This window comes from Macrotis lagotis, chromosome 6 (assembly GCF_037893015.1).
Source record: "Macrotis lagotis isolate mMagLag1 chromosome 6, bilby.v1.9.chrom.fasta, whole genome shotgun sequence".
NCBI classification, from domain to species: domain Eukaryota; kingdom Metazoa; phylum Chordata; class Mammalia; order Peramelemorphia; family Peramelidae; genus Macrotis; species Macrotis lagotis.
This window is the reverse complement of record NC_133663.1, coordinates 4,597,874-4,615,186: the sequence shown is the minus strand read 5'-3', so window position 1 is coordinate 4,615,186 and position 17,313 is coordinate 4,597,874. Positions and strand designations below refer to the sequence as shown.

General features: G+C 38.3%; 1 protein-coding gene across 3 annotated transcripts in view; it reads right to left on the bottom strand.

Moving 5' to 3' along the window:
• The window catches only part of FGF12 (fibroblast growth factor 12), a 490,477-nt gene that overhangs the window by 263,716 nt on the left and 209,448 nt on the right, over positions 1-17,313 (bottom strand). The gene's annotated exons all lie outside the window — the stretch shown is intronic.

The following is a 17,313-nucleotide window of genomic DNA, read 5'->3' as shown; positions in this document are numbered from 1 at the left end:
AATTTGCACAACTTACTTCATAAGGATGACATGAAGCAATTGGACACAAATGTTTGTAAGTCTTTCAGTCCTACACTGTCTTATTTTACTTTGTGTATGATGCTGGGATTATTACCACTATTTGAGAATGTTGCCTATTTGATGGAAAACTCCTTCACAGGACTCATACTCCTTATCTCATTCTGATTTTAGCACTATCTTGAACACAGAGGAGATGCTTAAAACCAAGGAATGTTGTTTATATTCATTGCTTAATTGATGCATTATGCACTGCCATCTTGTATGACACGAGTGGTCCAAGAAAACAATGCTTGGATAGGAAATCCCTTATGACTTACCAGAGTGAAAATCTTTGGTGGCCCTTTCTTTCCTCATTGGCAAAAAGAAGCTAGGAAGCAAGCAGGTATTAAGTGCTTACTGCATACTGAGAATGCTGAAAGTATTACAGATACCTCGTTGACTTTCCATAATGATTTGAGGACTTTGTGCAATTACTAGTCCCCCTTTCTAGAAATAAAGTTAGGCAGAGAGGGTGAGTTACTCTGCACAGGTCACATAGCTATTCTTAGGGCTTTCTGACTTCAGCACTGGTGCTTTGATTGGGATCCTAATATCTAGTTGAAGCATCAATAACAACTGACGAGTGAGAGGAACACTTTAAGGTCTGCAAAGTGCTCTTTTCTATGTTTTCTCATTTCTTTCTGATCCGTCTCATCCCTATAACTTTCCTTAGAAAGACGGAGTTTACCACTATGAAGGAATGTACAGCTTTGGGTGCAGCTTGTGCTTGGCTCATTACCAAACAGTCAGGCTCCCAAAGTTGTCAGAAATTTGAGTAGCCTCCCTCCTTCATGGCTGTACCAGAACAGTGGTAGCCTCTCCCATTCCAGGACACACCCCCTCTAGGATTTAATGAATACTAATAATTATGAGGCATTTATTAATATGGAAATTTGGAAAATCCCTTTTCATCACTTTTCTCAAGGTGTTTGAAATGTTCTTTCCATCCCCTTATGACCAATATGAGAGGTCATTAGCTTCTCTAATTCATTCAGGAGGTTATTTGATGATCAACAGTCTATGGGCAGGACCATTTTGGAATTCTCCCCCTCCCACCTTTACTAAACAGACTTCACTTTCTGTCTGTTTGATAGGCAGGATGCAAAAATTACAGTACCAAAGACTGAGAGCAACAAGGGAGTGGAGGGACCATCTCGCTCAATTGTCTAATTTTACATCTGAATTATCTGAGACCCAAAGAGGTTCACTGACTTAGACAAAGTCATAGAGGAGCATAGGTTCATAGTTTTAGTATAGGGAGGGACTTGAGAGGTCATCTAGCCCATAGATGAACAAATTGGGGCTTAGAAAGGTTAAACAATTTATCCAAGGTCATTCAAACCCTAAGAGATAATAGCTAGATTTGAAATCACTTCATCTGACCGGAGAACTGATGCTCTTGATCTCGCTGCAGCCTTCAATCATACCAGTCCTAAGTTTTGATACTCTCTTCTTTCGATGTGTTTCAGACACTGTTCTCTCCTGCTCCTACCTATTTAAGCCTTACTCTATTTCTTTTGCTATATATTCATCTATATCACAGCTCGAAATCATAGTGGTTTCCCAAGTCTTTATCCTGTGATTTAGTCTTTTCTCACTCTACATAATTTCACTTGGTCATCTCATCAATCCCCTGGTTTCAGTGATCATCGTTATGTATACAACCCTCCTATCTACTTGTCCAGTCTTAATCTTTCTCCTGTTCTCCAATTCCATATCTCCAGCTACATATTAGACATCACAAACTAGACTTCCCATAGACATGTTAAATTAAATGAATCAAATGTTGAACTCATGCTAATTTCCCTTCTGAGTTTTCTTATTGTTGTCAAAGTCACTATTATCTTCCCAGTCTCCTGGATTTAAGCCTATGTTTCTTCTTCAAATCCTGACTATCTCTCACCCTTTTCCAATTTTCCATTAGTTGGGAAAGGGCTGTCATTTCTACCTTTACAATATCGCTCGTGTATGCCTCTTTCTAACCTCTGACAATCCCACCTTCTTCATCATTTCATTTTTGAAATAGTCAGTTGCTTAATGGTTGCTCTCCCTGCCTTAAGTCTTTCCCCATTCCAAATCCACCTTCTAGTTCACTGTCAAATTGATCTTTCTAAAGGGCAAAGTTGACCCTTTTCTTTATTAAGAAACAACCAAGCATACTAACTCCCACTGGCTCCATATTGCCTCCAGAATCAAATATAAAATCCTCTGTTTGACTTGTAAAATTCTCTATAACTCAGCCCTTTTTTTCTCTTTCACTTCTTCTTACATTTTATTCCCCTCCATATACTCTAAGATCCCATAATACTTAACTCCTTACTGTTCCTTGGACTAGACCTACCTAGTTCTAAGCATTTTCACTTGCTGTCCCCTCTGCCTAGAACACACTTCTTCCTCATCTCTGCTTTTTAACTTCCCTGAAATCTTTCAAGTATTAGCTAAAATTCTACATTTTTTCAAGAAGGCAGTCTTCTTTTGAGGACACATGTCTCAGGGGAATATATTACCTGCACACAGACATATACATACACACATACACACACTCATATATGCATATGTATGTGTGTGATTATATACACATATATATTTTACATAATTGTTTTCATATTGTTACCCCCCCCCAAGACCTTATAAGCTCTCTGAGAGCAAGGACTATTTTTTGTGTTAATGTTTTTCTTTCTTTGCATCATTATCATATTGTTCAGTACCCTGGTGCTTGGGAGATGCTTAACAAATTTTAGTTGATCGTCTGATTGACTCTTTCCTTTGAACCAGAGACTACTCTTTAGAGATGAAAGTGTTTGCTGCCAACTGATGGTATTTCCAATATAACAAGAGAACACGACTGAATGGATTGCCACATAGAAGCTACAAATTTCTGTTCCTAGGGAGTGTAGGATAAAATGTCAATGACTTGTGAGGAAAGAAACTAGTGGTCAAGGTTGTCGAATAGACAAGCAGTCATTGGAGAGGTCCCAGGGCCATTGCTCACTGAACTTGTTCCCTTCATTCACTGCGATGCATAAAGCCTTTCATGGTTTGATCATTCCTTTCCTACCATGTAGATGGCCTCAGGGTCTAACATTTCTCCAGCTCTTTAGAAAGCACTCAGCTAGAAATAAACTTACAAGATTTGATGTGAGTTTTAGTTATAGGATAGAGACCCAGAGTATGGAATACTCAATGATATAAAGAAGGAAAAAGACCAAAACAAAACAAAACAAATATACTCTGGGAGTTAAAATGATCAAATCTTCTTTTGGATTAAATATAAAATTCTCACCCTCAGCTGATGGATTAATAACTCAGTTTTTCTATTTTAATCATTTTAATCTCCCACCAAACCTGTCTGATCGCTAAATCTCAGTAAAACACTATTGCTTCTTCTTTTTGTTCTCAACTCCCAACTTCTAGTACAATTAAACAGTGTGTCCTCAGAGAGAGTCCCAGGTGTTCTTTGTCAGTCGATTTCCTCTATTAGCAGGAAAAGGAGGGTTGAGGATCCAGAACTAATCCAGACACTTAGATCTGCTTTAGCAAAGTCTGTGGGATCAGGTCAGGTCAGTCAAGCACATTTAAAATAAAGCAAAACCAAACTCTAACCTGAAGGAAAGCTAAGATAGAGTACTGAAGTCTTTTTTTAACTCTCAATTTTGTGGTTCTCTGGATTCTAACAAGACAAGACCTAGATATAAAGTGGATTCCTTTCACCACGAAGAAACATCTGATCTGAGAAGTTAAATCCAAATCTTCTCTTCACCCTCTGGGTGTGGAAATTGAAACAGATCATTTTTTTTTCTCCCAAGGAAGCAATTTAATATAATTCAACTAAAACTGAATGTTCCACAGAAATCACTCCACATGATGCACAGTGGGTACAAACAGGACATAGCCTATAACCAATGAGAAACTGTGAGGAAAAACAGAATTAAACGATGTAATGAGGGAACCTGTGGTAGGAAAAGAAGGGTTGATCACGTGGTGAGAGTTGACAAGGGAATATCAGTTCTAAACAGACATCCTCTCACTGTGAGGAGATAATGAATAAGGTCTCCTGTAGTTTACTTGGACTCACCAGAGTAAACTTTGGGGAGGACATAAACAAGACTGGTCTAGACCCAGTAGGCAGCCAGATCTGCAGTACAAGTTCCATTGTTAGATTTCAATCCCATGGATCAATTCATGGAGCCATGGGTATATTTGAGTACCTGAAATACTCATGTCTACATAACCAAGATAGGACTATTTTTCTCCCATGAACTTGGAACTTCTTTATTTTGTTGGGTAGGAGAATATTATTTATTGAGGTAGTCAAGGGAGTCACCTAGAGAAGTAAAATTGACAGCAAGCAAGATATAATTGTATATGACCCTCTCTTCAACCCAATACAATGGCAACATCTGAATTCTACACGAAAGCTTTAAAATCTAAGTAATTTCCTTCAAGAAAAGGAACTTATGCTTTTTGCTATTCAAGCCTACATACAAACCTTGATTTGAGTCAATTAATATTAATTTCCAAATCACATACAAAAACCCCAGAATTTATAGCAATGATGCAATTGTGCTGTCACTTAAATGCCACAATTTCAGTACTAGTAGAAGAGAAAGTTTTTTTTCCTGGATAGCCCATAAACTATTTTTACAAACATTTGGGCTTCATTAAATAATTCACACACCTATGAGTAGCTCATTTCACTTTCTATTCTATCTCAAAGGAAAGTCATGTCAGTGCCTGGGAAAGGCTACAGCTTTCCCAACCCCTATTCCCTGTGCAAGCCCTGCCATGACAAATAGATCATGTGATATCACACTGTCCCTCCATCTCTGCTAGAGGACTCATTAAAGTGGGAATTGTGACTTGTGTTGAAAATTGTCACCATAGAGATATATGAGGAAGAGATGGGTTGTTCTTATAGTGGAAACAAAGGATGATCTATTGATCTATTGATTATAGGACTCTGCACCTCTCTATCATCTCCACATTTTGTGTGTGGTTGTGACTTAATAGAGAGACCTCAGCAAGAATAACACTTGATGACTCAGTATGGACCAGTTGTGAACTAGGCACTGGAGGGAACAGTCAAATCAATGAAACACTGAGCCATTGATAAGGTGAAGAATCAGAAAATCAAAGGGGGTTGCTGTACCAGAGTTTGTTTATTCATTCATTTGTTTGTTTAGCTGGGCAGCATTTTTATAAGTATTTAAAGTTTATATGCAACTTTTTAAATATCTCATTTTATCCTTACAACAACCTGAAAGGTAGTGTCATTTTCCCCATTTTTATAATTGAATAACCTGAGGCAGCTAGATGTTAAGCAGCTTACCTAGAATTATTTAGTTAATAGATATCTGAACCTGAATTTGACCTCTTGTTTTCCAGGTTCTAGATTCAAGTTTCTAACCATTTACTGTCTGTTTGCTTTGTAGCATGCTGAAATATGTCTCAGTGATAAGTATATATTATACAATGAATCAGTTCAGGTTTTCCCTCCTTCCTTTAACATGTCAGGATAAAGTAAACCTCTCATATTACAAAATGAAATATCTTTCATTTAGATGTTAATTTTACCACCAGTTCTTTTTTCTCTGCCCCCACAGAAACCCTTCAGCTTTTGATCATTCTTAACCCTGATGTTGAGTGAGTCAGAAATCCTGGGATGCTATTTCAGCTCCATCACTAGCTATCCATGTCATTTTAACTATATTATTTAATATTGCTAAACCATAATTTTTCCATCTGTAAAGTGGGGTAATCATTAGCCATGAAAATGCTTTGAAATTGTAAACTGATAAACCAATGTGCATAGGAGTTAGAGTTGGAGAGGACTTCAGAGAACTTTTATGCTTACCCTCTCTTTTTACAGATGATATGATTGAGAACCAAACCACAAGAGGAAAGTGACTTACTCAAAATTATACCCATAGCAAGTAGCTAGAAAGTAAGAGTGAGGCAACTTGAAATACATGTCTGACTCCATATATACTACATGGATCCAATCTAATTCACCATCATTAAAAAAAAAAGTTACATTTGCATTCTATTGTATTTGGGCAATCAAATTGTACTGAAAGTTGATCCTAAACAAAACAAAAAGCTTAATTAAATGTAAAAAAGCCAATAAACCCCTATTTTCTTGTCACTATTGAAACCATGATACTTACATCTAACAACCTCCCTCAAAGTGTATGTGTGTTGTACTACCCAGTATCTGTTCATTATAGAATCAGTAATTATAAGAAAACAATCCATGATTCCTTGTACAATGTCATTGTTCTTGTATGCCTATGTTTTATGTGGACAAGTAAACCTGATAAGGTTCATTTATAATGACTGTCTAATAGTTAAATAATGGATCCTATGGGATCAAAGCCCATTTTTCTTTGGGATATTTGAGGCAGATGAAAAACGTCCTGATTGGTTGTGAGTCTCTTTTGGGAGAGTAGGCTGTTCACAGAAGAAGCCCAAGTGAATAAGTCCAGGTGACTTTGAAATTGGAGCTGTCAGGGATCTAAGATCATTGGATATACCCTGTTTCTCCCATACACTCTCTTTTGTTTTCATTCCAAGATTCTCAAGGGATTTACTTTTGCCAGCTGCTCATAATCTTTTCAGTTCCACCAGAAAGCTAGGAGGGAACCTGAGAAAGAGAAATCTAGACCAACTGACATCATGGAGCAGAGCTGACTTGCTTTGAAAAAAAAGAAATGTGTTCAACACACAGCAGGAAGACAAATCAATAGTAAGAGATATTTTATATAGTTTGAAGATATGCAAATAAATTTGCCTAAATTATCTCATGTTTCTCATGACAAACTCATGGGGTAGCTACCATGGTTTCTTATTTTACAAATGAGGAAAGTCAAATCAAGTGACCTGCTCATAGTCACATAGCTAGCAAGGGTCAGTTCTCATCTTCTTGTTATCTTTTAAATAATCTGCTTCCTCTCAAAAATATCCTAATTCACTTTCAAAACAATCGGAACAACCCCAGAGTACCTTCTGGTTTAAGGTCATTGTGGAAAGAATTTCAACATCACCAAATTCAGGTGCTGCTCCAGTAGGGACAGTGTTCACAAAAGACAAAAGGGAAACCCCCATAAGATCCTTCTTTACACTTACCTATCAGTGCCCATAAACCACTCACTTCTAGTTACCAGGAGACTGTGCAATGTAGATTATTATACCTCATCCCAAAGTAGTCCATTTCACTTGGAGACAACTCTGAGAAGTTCATGTTTGTATGATTGATTTTGTTTGTCCTCCCTTGGATATCCAGGCTAAATTTGATTCTTTATAGACCCTGATGGTTTACAAAGCCCTGTATATATTTTATAACATCAGAGACTCTCCCCAAACCCTGAAAGAATGATTGCCTCCAAATCACAGCTATGGAAACATAAGCTCAAAAAATTGAAATGGCTTGCCTGTGGGCATGCACATAAAAATGATGGAGCCAGGTCTCCAGTAATCAATCAGCAAAATTTATTGGGCACCTCCTCTGGGATAAATACTGTTCCAAATGCTGAGGATGTAATTGCAAAAGTGAAAAAATCTCTTCCCTCAAAAACCATGATTATATTCTAATAAACAGACCAAACCCAGGGTTCTCTGATTCCAAGAGAAGGGTTCTTTTTATTCCATCAAGCAACATGTAAATGATCAGTATCCTAAAAGGTATGTACACAAGGTTAGCTGCAGAGCAGAGAATCAAGGAGAGTATTGGCCATGGTGTTAGAAAAAGCTGCCTTCATGTCCTTTCTCTAATAATCACTAACTAGATGACTCTGAGAAAGCAATTTGACTTACCTTGCCACCAATTTCATCATTTCTAAAATGGGGATATTAATATCTACTTTCCATCTTGTTAGTGAAATTCAAAATGAGATCATAGATTTCAAATGGGACAAGACCCAAGAGATTCTCTAATGCAGGGGTTCTTAACCCAGGATACAAGAACTTTAAACAAATATATATTTAATAACTAATTTCAATGTAAGTGGTTTTATTTTTAATTCTATGTGTTTTTGATGTGCATTTAAAAGCATTATTTTTAGAAGGGGTCTATTGACTTTACCAGACTGCCAAAGGATTCATGATAGAAAAAAAACTTGAGGCCCTATGCTAATGCAAGCCAACTCCTTGTATAAACAAAGAAGTTGAGAATTGACGAAGTTCCTTTTCCAAGGTCAGAGGTTGTTGACTTTGAACCAAGCAATTGTGACTTGAAAATTAGCCCTCTTCTCAACAGGATCACACTGCCTCTCAATTAATATCTTGCATTTTCTGCCCCACATAGTAGAGCACTTTACAAGTTTAAAAATGATATGCTTCTATAGAAAGATAGATAGATAGATATGATTCTTAAATATGATGACTATTGGAACAATACAAAAAGAACAATTTTCCCTTCCATGCCTCATTCAGGAGCTTTTAGAATCTGGACCAGCTCATGGTTTGCCTTTTGTTCATCTCCCTAAAACACAGGCTCATTTACTGATGCAAGGAAGAGGGGACCAGATGACCCTCATACAAGAAGAAGAGTTACAAAGGGTCTCTTAAAAATTTTTGATAAAAAGAATATCTTGGGGTCACTGGAATTAATGACATTTATGTGAACAGAGCATCCATTCAGTAGCATGTGATCATTTTGGAATCTAAGAGTATTTTATTTTGGTTTTGTATCCCTAGTGACTAGTGCAGTATCTGGCACATTTTAAGTGGGTTAATAAATATCTGTTGAATGCAAATGAGTTAGCTTGGAGCACTCTTGTTAGTCAACCATATCTAAAATAGTCATATAAATGATCATTAGTGCCCAAGCATTGTCATTTCCTCAGCACTCCTTGACTGTTCCTAGACACAAACATTTGTCAATGTTTTTCAAATTCCTCCATCAAATACTTATGGACTGATCCTAGGAGCTAAAGAAATGATGAAAGAATACCATCCCTTTAGATGAAAAATTATTCAAGCTCACATAGTAAGTTGCTTTCTGAGAATAATGGCTAGAAAATGTCATTGTCAATATGTCCTCTGAAAAAGGGAATTTATTTGATGCCCAGTAGTGCTAAAAAGAGACGTCAGTCCTCTGTGAATGTCTGACTTTGTGTGGTCATGATATGAATTGAGTGCTAATCACTGGGCTCAATGATTCAAGGCAATGTAGGGTTATTCATTTGACAGAATGAATGCCAGTGATGGTCATGTTTGAGTCTGACAACTTTAAAGTGTTAATAACTCATAAAAAATACCACTCTGACTTCCAAGAAAATTTCATGGTCAAGTCAGATAATGGCAAATGGGCTCTGTTGTCACTTCTCAACTATGAGACCTTGGAAAAGTAACTTAATCTTTCTGGGACTACAGTTTAAATAACCTGTGAAATCCCTTTCCAATTACAGATAGATGGAAAGAAAAAGACAGACAGACAGACAGATAGACAGACAGACAGATAAATGGATGATAGACACATAGATACATAAACATGCAGACATATTATAGATAGATAGCAATTAGATACAATAGAGTAAATGCCAAAAACATTTGGATAAAGTATTTAAGTGCTTCCTATGTACTAAGCACTCTATTATGTGCTGGGACAACAAATGCAGATGAGTAACTTAGTCCCCGACCTCACAAGATTTCTGCTTCAGTAACAGAAGACAAGGTGCAAAGGGGAGCTGGAGTGGTGAGGAGAGATAGTGTAATATGGAGGTGAGCCAGAAGTGGAGTGGAGGCTTGGTTCTGATCATGATTTGGAGGCAACATATATCCATGTCCCTCCCAGGATCCTACGTGTGCTGTCCTTGTATCCTAAAATCTTACAGTTTTGGGACCTTCGGGGTAGAAGTTCTTTTTGTAGTTATAGATTCAATTCATAAAAACAATAGTTGGTGTTCATACACAACTTTGAGGATTGTAAGGTGTTTCACATTAGAACTACTATTCCAATTTTACTTTAAAGCTTACAAAATGAATTCCAGACATCATCATATTTGAACCTCACAATAATGCTATGAGTAGGTTGTAAATGCCATGCTTATGTCATTACATGAGGAAATTAAGGCAAATAAGTGGCTTCTCCAAGGTTACACAGCTAGTGGTCTGAGGCAGCATTAGAACTCAGGTCTTCCTAACTCTAAATGCATTGTTTCAGCAGCTTTGTGTACCACCCAATCTGTGATTTCTTTGCAAATTTATTAGAACCATGTGAGATAAATACCACAGATATACTTATCAGCATTTTCCTGCTGAAGAAACTGAGGCATCAAGAGGCTGGGTGACTCCACCAGGTCATGCAACTGGTAGATAACTGAAGGAGAATTTGAGTTCACATCCTCTTGAAACAAAATCCAGTACTGTGATGAACTAATGCTCAGCAAGATAAACATACATAGAATATTTTCCCCTACAAATTATCCCTTCTCTTTCCTCTCGTCCTCTCAGAGCTCCTAGAGGAACAAATATCATGAAGCTAGTAGTGGATTTGATACTTGTTCTAATGACTTCCTGTGTTCTGGTGCATTCACTCTATCTGCCTTATAAGTAATGCTCTACTTCCTCCCTGCTCCTACCTTTCTGGTTAGGGGTGGGTAGGCATCTACAACCTCTGATCTAAGTGAAGCTCATCCTGGATCAGGTCAATTGGATTCAAACCAGCTGATGGTATGTATTGAATACAAGAAATGTATCCTTGGTGATGGATAGCAAATGGTCAATAAATCCCTATGGCCTGACAAAAGACTTGTTCTTGCTGAAGATCTGGCAAGGAATGCAATGAGAGAACATAGTTAAGGTGATATTCATGTGAGCAGATCAATGCCAGGAGAAGTGATTGTGAGATCTGTCATTTCTAATATGTTCAGGGTTTAGAGTTTAAGTGAGGGGCAGCTTAAAATAAGGACCTAGAAACCCATCGGCAGGCTGGTGATAAAGTGATGCGTTTTTTTAACCAACTATCTGTTTAGCTTACGAAGTGGCTTAACTGGGGACAAACGGGCAATAAAGTGAGAGCCATTGTACCAAATTACCTCTTCAACCATTTCTTAAGTCTATATGAACCAATCCATACTAACTAGAGCCTTAATGGATTATTAAAACAAATCCAGCCCTTTGGAAGTTGCCTTCACAAGAGTACAATCTCATAGGTCGGTGGCAAATTGTGATGTGAGACAACTTACTGACACTGATGAGGACAGTGTCACAGTCTGTATGGACCATAGGCTTGATCCTATATGGAAATTCTCCCACTTTTCAATTCTTTCAATTTTAGACGAGCAGTTACATAGAGAAGACTGAAGCAAGAAACCCAAAACTCCCCCCTCCCACCCACAAACAAGATGCATTTGTTGCCACTACATTTTATTTAAAGCCTATTTAATAACATTCCAGCTGGCTCCATTGAAACCACACCATAGGCAATCAATTGGATGCCAACTTAGAAGCGACCATTTCTATAAACAGTAACAAGGAGAGGGTGTCAGCTGATGGCAGCAACAAGAAAAAATGGACATTTCTGTAAATCACAGAATCAGATACTCAGAGAGCAATTTTACAATATCAATCTGGATGCCATATCTTCTCATTTTCATCATGCTAGTCAATGGTATGCATTTGTGCTTTCCACTCCAAAGGAATTAAAAAAATTAATTCTTTGGTAGAGATGGAAAAGACCAAGTGAGAAGAGGTGAGCCATGACCTATGCTCACATGATATCTTTCCCATCTTTAAGAAACTGACCCAAAAGTGAACTAGCCATGGATCAAGGTTATCTTTGATGAGAACTTGAGACAGGGACAAGAAGTATTTTTAAGAGATAATTTTCCATCATAGAACAGATATCCATAGAATATCATGTCCTCTAACTAGAGGATTTGTACAAGCTTAACCTCTCCATCAACCTCTTCTTTCTCTCCCATACCTCTTGAAACCCCTCAGTTTCTTCAGGGTTCAGCTTAAGCAGCTACATGAGGTTTTTTCTTACTTCCACTGTGGTTACTGTTCTCTATACTGTTATGTTATCATCCTCCTCAATATGACATTGCTTATGTGCACATATTTATATAAATATATATTATATATAACTATATTATGATTATGTGTATATAAAGGCATATATGTATGTATGTAAATCTACATGATTTATATATGTACACCTATTCCTGTGTTCTGGTGCATATATATATATATATATATATGTATATAATTTATTTCTCTGTTTACCTTTCTGGTTTTTTTAGCTAGCAACAGGCACTTAATATTTGTTTTGTCAAACTAATAAATTGGGAGGAGATGGCATTCTAGAAAACATCAGCTATATAGTGAGAAAAAGAAGCCATGATTAGAAAGACTGAGTGAGCACCTCTCTGCAGTATGTATCAGCTTCACTAATTAGGTAAGTAGGGCCATGGCTGGCCTTATTTCTCTTGTCTATGAGTTTTCTCTCACAAAGGGAAAGGGAAACAGATGAACAAAGGATTTGTAGAAAAGAAGGGGCAAGCATCCTATGGGTTCTAACTGCATAGAGGGGTACAAGATTGATTTAGTAAGACCTGGAACTTCTTGGATGGAGCCAAGATGGTGGTGTGAAGCTAGAATGCTCCAGATTTTCCCTACACAAGATTAAATGAAGTCTCCACATAGACATTAAAGTTACAGGTTCCAGCAAAAAAAGAGATAGAAACAAGTTTTCAACTGTAGACATTATGGAGGATTATCAGTGAAGGTCTGTCTCTTTTGGGGGAAACGGGAAGCAAAGTCCAGCTAGGCAAGAAAGGGGGAAAGCTAGCAGGAGGTAACTAGGCATAGGGCAGCCCAGACCCTGGCATTTAGATAGCATACTAGGAGGGACGGTCCCATTTGCAACACAATCTGAACAGTGGGAACTCAGGAGCAATAGACAGGACAGGGTTGGGAACAAATTACTACATAGACAGAGCCTAGACATAAAGTAGGAAACAAACTTCTACACAGGCAAGACCTAGACTGCACAGGCAACAGTTTGACAAGGGATAAGTCAGAGATCAGACTCCAGCCCCAGCACAAAAAACTTGGGATTATATTCCCTATATCCCAGGAGCAGAGCTCAACAATCAAAATGAGCCAAAACCCCCAAAAGAGTGCTAACCATCAAAAACTACTACTCAGATATAAATGATAAAAATGCTGTCTCAGAAGAAGAAAGCAGTGACCAATTACCTACATGGGAAGTCTCAAAGGAGTTCATGAATTGAAATCAAATCCAAAACCTCAGAGAACTTAACCTGATTTTAAAAACCAAAGGTAAGAGGAAGAAGAAAAACGGAAAAAAAGAAATGAGAGTCATGCAGGAAAATTATGAAAAATTGAGCAAAGAAATCAACTCCTTTTAAAATAAAAATAACCAACTAGAAAAAAGAATGTAACTTCAAAAAATGAGTTGCAAAAAAATGCATCATCTAAAACTCAAATCGATCAACTGAGAAGAGAATAAACTCATCAAAAAGTAAAATTAACTAACTGGAAAAGGAAACATAAAAGCTAACTGAAGAAAATAAAACCCTAAAAATTAGAATTGATAAATAGAAATTAATGAAGCTATGAGACACTAAGTTTCCATCAAACAAAATTAAGAAGTTGAAAAATTGAAGAAAACATAAAGTACCTTTTAGGAAAAACAAATGGCCTGGAAATTATATCCAGCAAAAGTAAAATATGAATTATTGGTCCACCAGAAAGCCTAGAGAAAAAAAACCTGGAAAATATCTTTCAGGAAATTTTCATGGAAAACTATTCCAATATACTAGATCAAGAAAACAAAACTGACCTTTAAAGAATACATAGAACACCTCCAGAAAGAGATTGCAGAATTAAAAACTCCAAGGACCATATTAGTCAAATTCCAGATATCTCAAATAAAGAAGAAAATAGGGCAAACAGCCAAAAAGAAGTAATTTAAATACAAAGGAAGCACAATCAGAATTACAGAGGACTTATTGGCTTTAACATTAAAGGACTAGAAGGCCTGGGAAATGATATTTCAGAGGACAAAGGATCTTAGATTACACCCAAGCATCTATTACCCTGCAAAATGTCAAGGAAAAAAATTAGTGCTCAATGAAATAGAGTGCTTCCACAATTTCCTGATGAAAAGAGCCTAGAATTCCATCTCCAGATACAAGACTCAAGAGTTGCATAAAAAGGTAAGTGGAAAGGGTGCTGGGGGTGTGTGTGTGGGGACAAATCCTAGTCGAGAACAGTAAATTATATACAACCCTACAAGGGAAAATGATACCTGTGATTCTTTTTTGTTGTTGTTGTTAAACATAATTTATAGTTGAGGAAGATGATCTTAATTTTATTCTTTTCTTTTCTTTTCTTTTAAATTTATTTTTTATTCTCATTTTGTACAAATGTTTTTTTACATTAATAAAATATTCTTGTTTACAAGTAAACAAAATACCCCTCCCCCCATGAATATAGATAGACTTGCTTGGGCAAAAAAAGTAAAGGGGAGAGAAAAAAAATTAAAATTAAAAAAATAATAGTAATAATTGTAGGTATGGCCAGGTGGCGCAATGGACGAAGCACCAGCCCTGGAGCCACGAGCGCCCGAGTCCATATCCAGCCTCGTAAACCCAACAATCACCCAGCCATGTGACATGCAAGCCACCTGATCCCCACTGCCCTGCAAAAACCAAAAAAGAAAGAAAGAAAAAAAAGACCCCAAATAAAATAAAATAGTAATAATAGTAGGGGTGGCTGGGTGGCAGACAGAGCATTGGCCCTTGAGCCAGGAGCACCTGGGTCCAAATCCGGCCCCAGACACCCAAAGATCACCCCGCTATGTGGCACCAGGAAGGCCATCCAGCCCCACTTGCCCTGCACCCTCCCCCAAATAATAATAACAAAAAATGTGCTTCAGTCTTTGTTCCAACACCAACAACTCTGTCACGGGTGGATCACATTCTTTATGGTAAGTCCATCGCAAAAGTTACTTCCATATTTTTCCAATGTTGCCATTGCTGATCGCAACTCCCTCCTTTCTTATTTCTCCACTACCATGTACTATATTTTCTCTCTCCTTTCACTCTGACTCTGCTGTAGGGTAGCTGAGTGGCGCAGCAGACAGATCCCTGGTCCTGGGGCCAAGAAGCCCTGAGCCCTCATACCACCCCTTAGGCCCAGAATCCACCTGGCCCTATGGTCCTGGGCAGGCCTTCCAATCCCAGCCCCTTGCAAGAAGTAAAAAAGAAAATGTGTTATATCTGACCACTCTCCAACCATGGTCCATCCTCTCCTCCTTTATTCACATCCCCACCCCTTCCCCCTGCACCTCCCTCCTTCTTACTCCAGATGTCTATACCCCATTGAGTATATTTGCTGTTTCCTCTCCTAGCCATCTCTGATGAGAGCAAAGGTTCCCTCATTCCCCCTTGCCTCCTCCTTCCATATCATTGCAATAGCTCATTGTAATAAAAAAAAAATCTTATTATGTGAAATATCTTGGCCTATTCCCCCCTCTCCTTTTTCTTTCTCCCATTCCATTTCCCTTTTTTCTATTGACTCCATTTTACACCATATTTTATCTTCGAATTCAGCTTTCTCCTGTGCTTCAACTATAAAAGCTCCCTCTACCTGCTCTATTAACTAAGAAGGTTCATATGAGTATTATCAGTGTCATTTTTCTATGCAGGAATACATGCAGTTCATCCTCATTAAGTCCCTCATATTTCCCCCCTCTCCTCCAATCTCCATGCTTCACCTGAGTCCTGTATCTGAAGATCAAACCTTCTGTTCAGCTCTGGCCATTCCAAAAGGAACCTTTGAAATTCCCCTGGTTCATTGAAAGTCCATCTTTTTCCCTGGAAGAGGACATTCAGCCTTGCTGGGTAGTTGATTCTTGGCTGCATTCTAAGCTCTTTTGCCTTCCGGTACATTGTATTCCAAGCCCTACAAGCTTCCAATGTAGTTGCTGCTAAGTCCTGTGTGATCCTGACTGCAGCTCCACGATATTTGAACTGTTTCCTTCTGGCTGCTTGTAATATTTTCTCTTTGACTTGGGAGTTCTGGAACTTGGCTATAATATTCCTAGGGGTTGGTTTTTTTGGATCTCTTTCTTGGGGGGATCAGTGGATTCTCTCCATTTCTATTTTGCCCTCTGCTTCTAGAATATCAGGGCAATTTTCCTGTAGTAATTCTTTGAAAATGATGTCAAGGCTCTTTTCTGATCATGACTTTCAGGTATACCAATAATTTTTAAATTATCTTTCCTAAGTCTGTTTTCCATATCAGTTGTTTTTTCCATGAGATATTTCACATTTTCTTCTAATTTTTCATTTTTTTTTTGGTTTTGAAGGATTGATTCCTGATTTCTGGTAAATTCATCAATCTCCCTGAATTCTATTCTTTGTCTGAAGGATTTGTTCTCCTCAGAGAGTTTTCTTATCTCTTTTTCCATCTGACCAATTTGGCTTTTTAAAGCATTCTTCTCCTCAATAACTTTTTGAACTGTTTTATCCATTTGACCTAAGCTGGTTTTTAGCATGCTATTTTCTTCAGCATTTTTTGGATTTCCTTGACTAAGTTGCTGACTTCATTTTCATGTTTTCCCTGCATCTCTCTCCTTTCTTTTCCCAGTTTTTTCCAACTCCCTCATTTGATTTTCAAAGTCTTTTTTGAGCTCTATCATAGCCTGAGCCCAATTTCTGTTTTTCTTGGAGTCTTTAGATGCAGGAGCTTGTGCTTCCTCATCTTCAGACTGAGTATTTTGATCCTTCTTGAACTCATTGGCAAAATATTTCTCAATAGTCTTCCTCTTATTTCTCTGCTTGCTCATTTTCCCAGCCTGGGCCTGGTTTTTGGGGTGCTTCCTGAGCTTTTGGGACACTCCCACAAGGGTCTCAGTGGGTGAGACTCTGTCCTCCCTCCTGGTCTGTGAATGACCATAAGCACCCCCCTGTATCACGGGGCTGAGGTGGGGGGGGCCCTGTTGTTCTATGGGGGGGCCTAGACTGGGATCAGGATCTGAATGTGGTCAGAGCCCCAGAGTCCTGTTCCAGGGACAGAGGACAGAGCTCTCTCTCTTCACTCCCCTCCCTCAGCTCAATGGGCTCATGCCCTGGGGCTTCTGCTTACAGGCTCCGCCTGCCTCTGTTTCCAGGTCTGGGCTGCTGAAAGACAAAGCTGCTTGCTGTGTGCCCTGAGGGCTGGGCTCCATGTGCTCACTCTGGCAGAGGTCCCCCACTGTTCCCCCACTTTGTGGCCGGT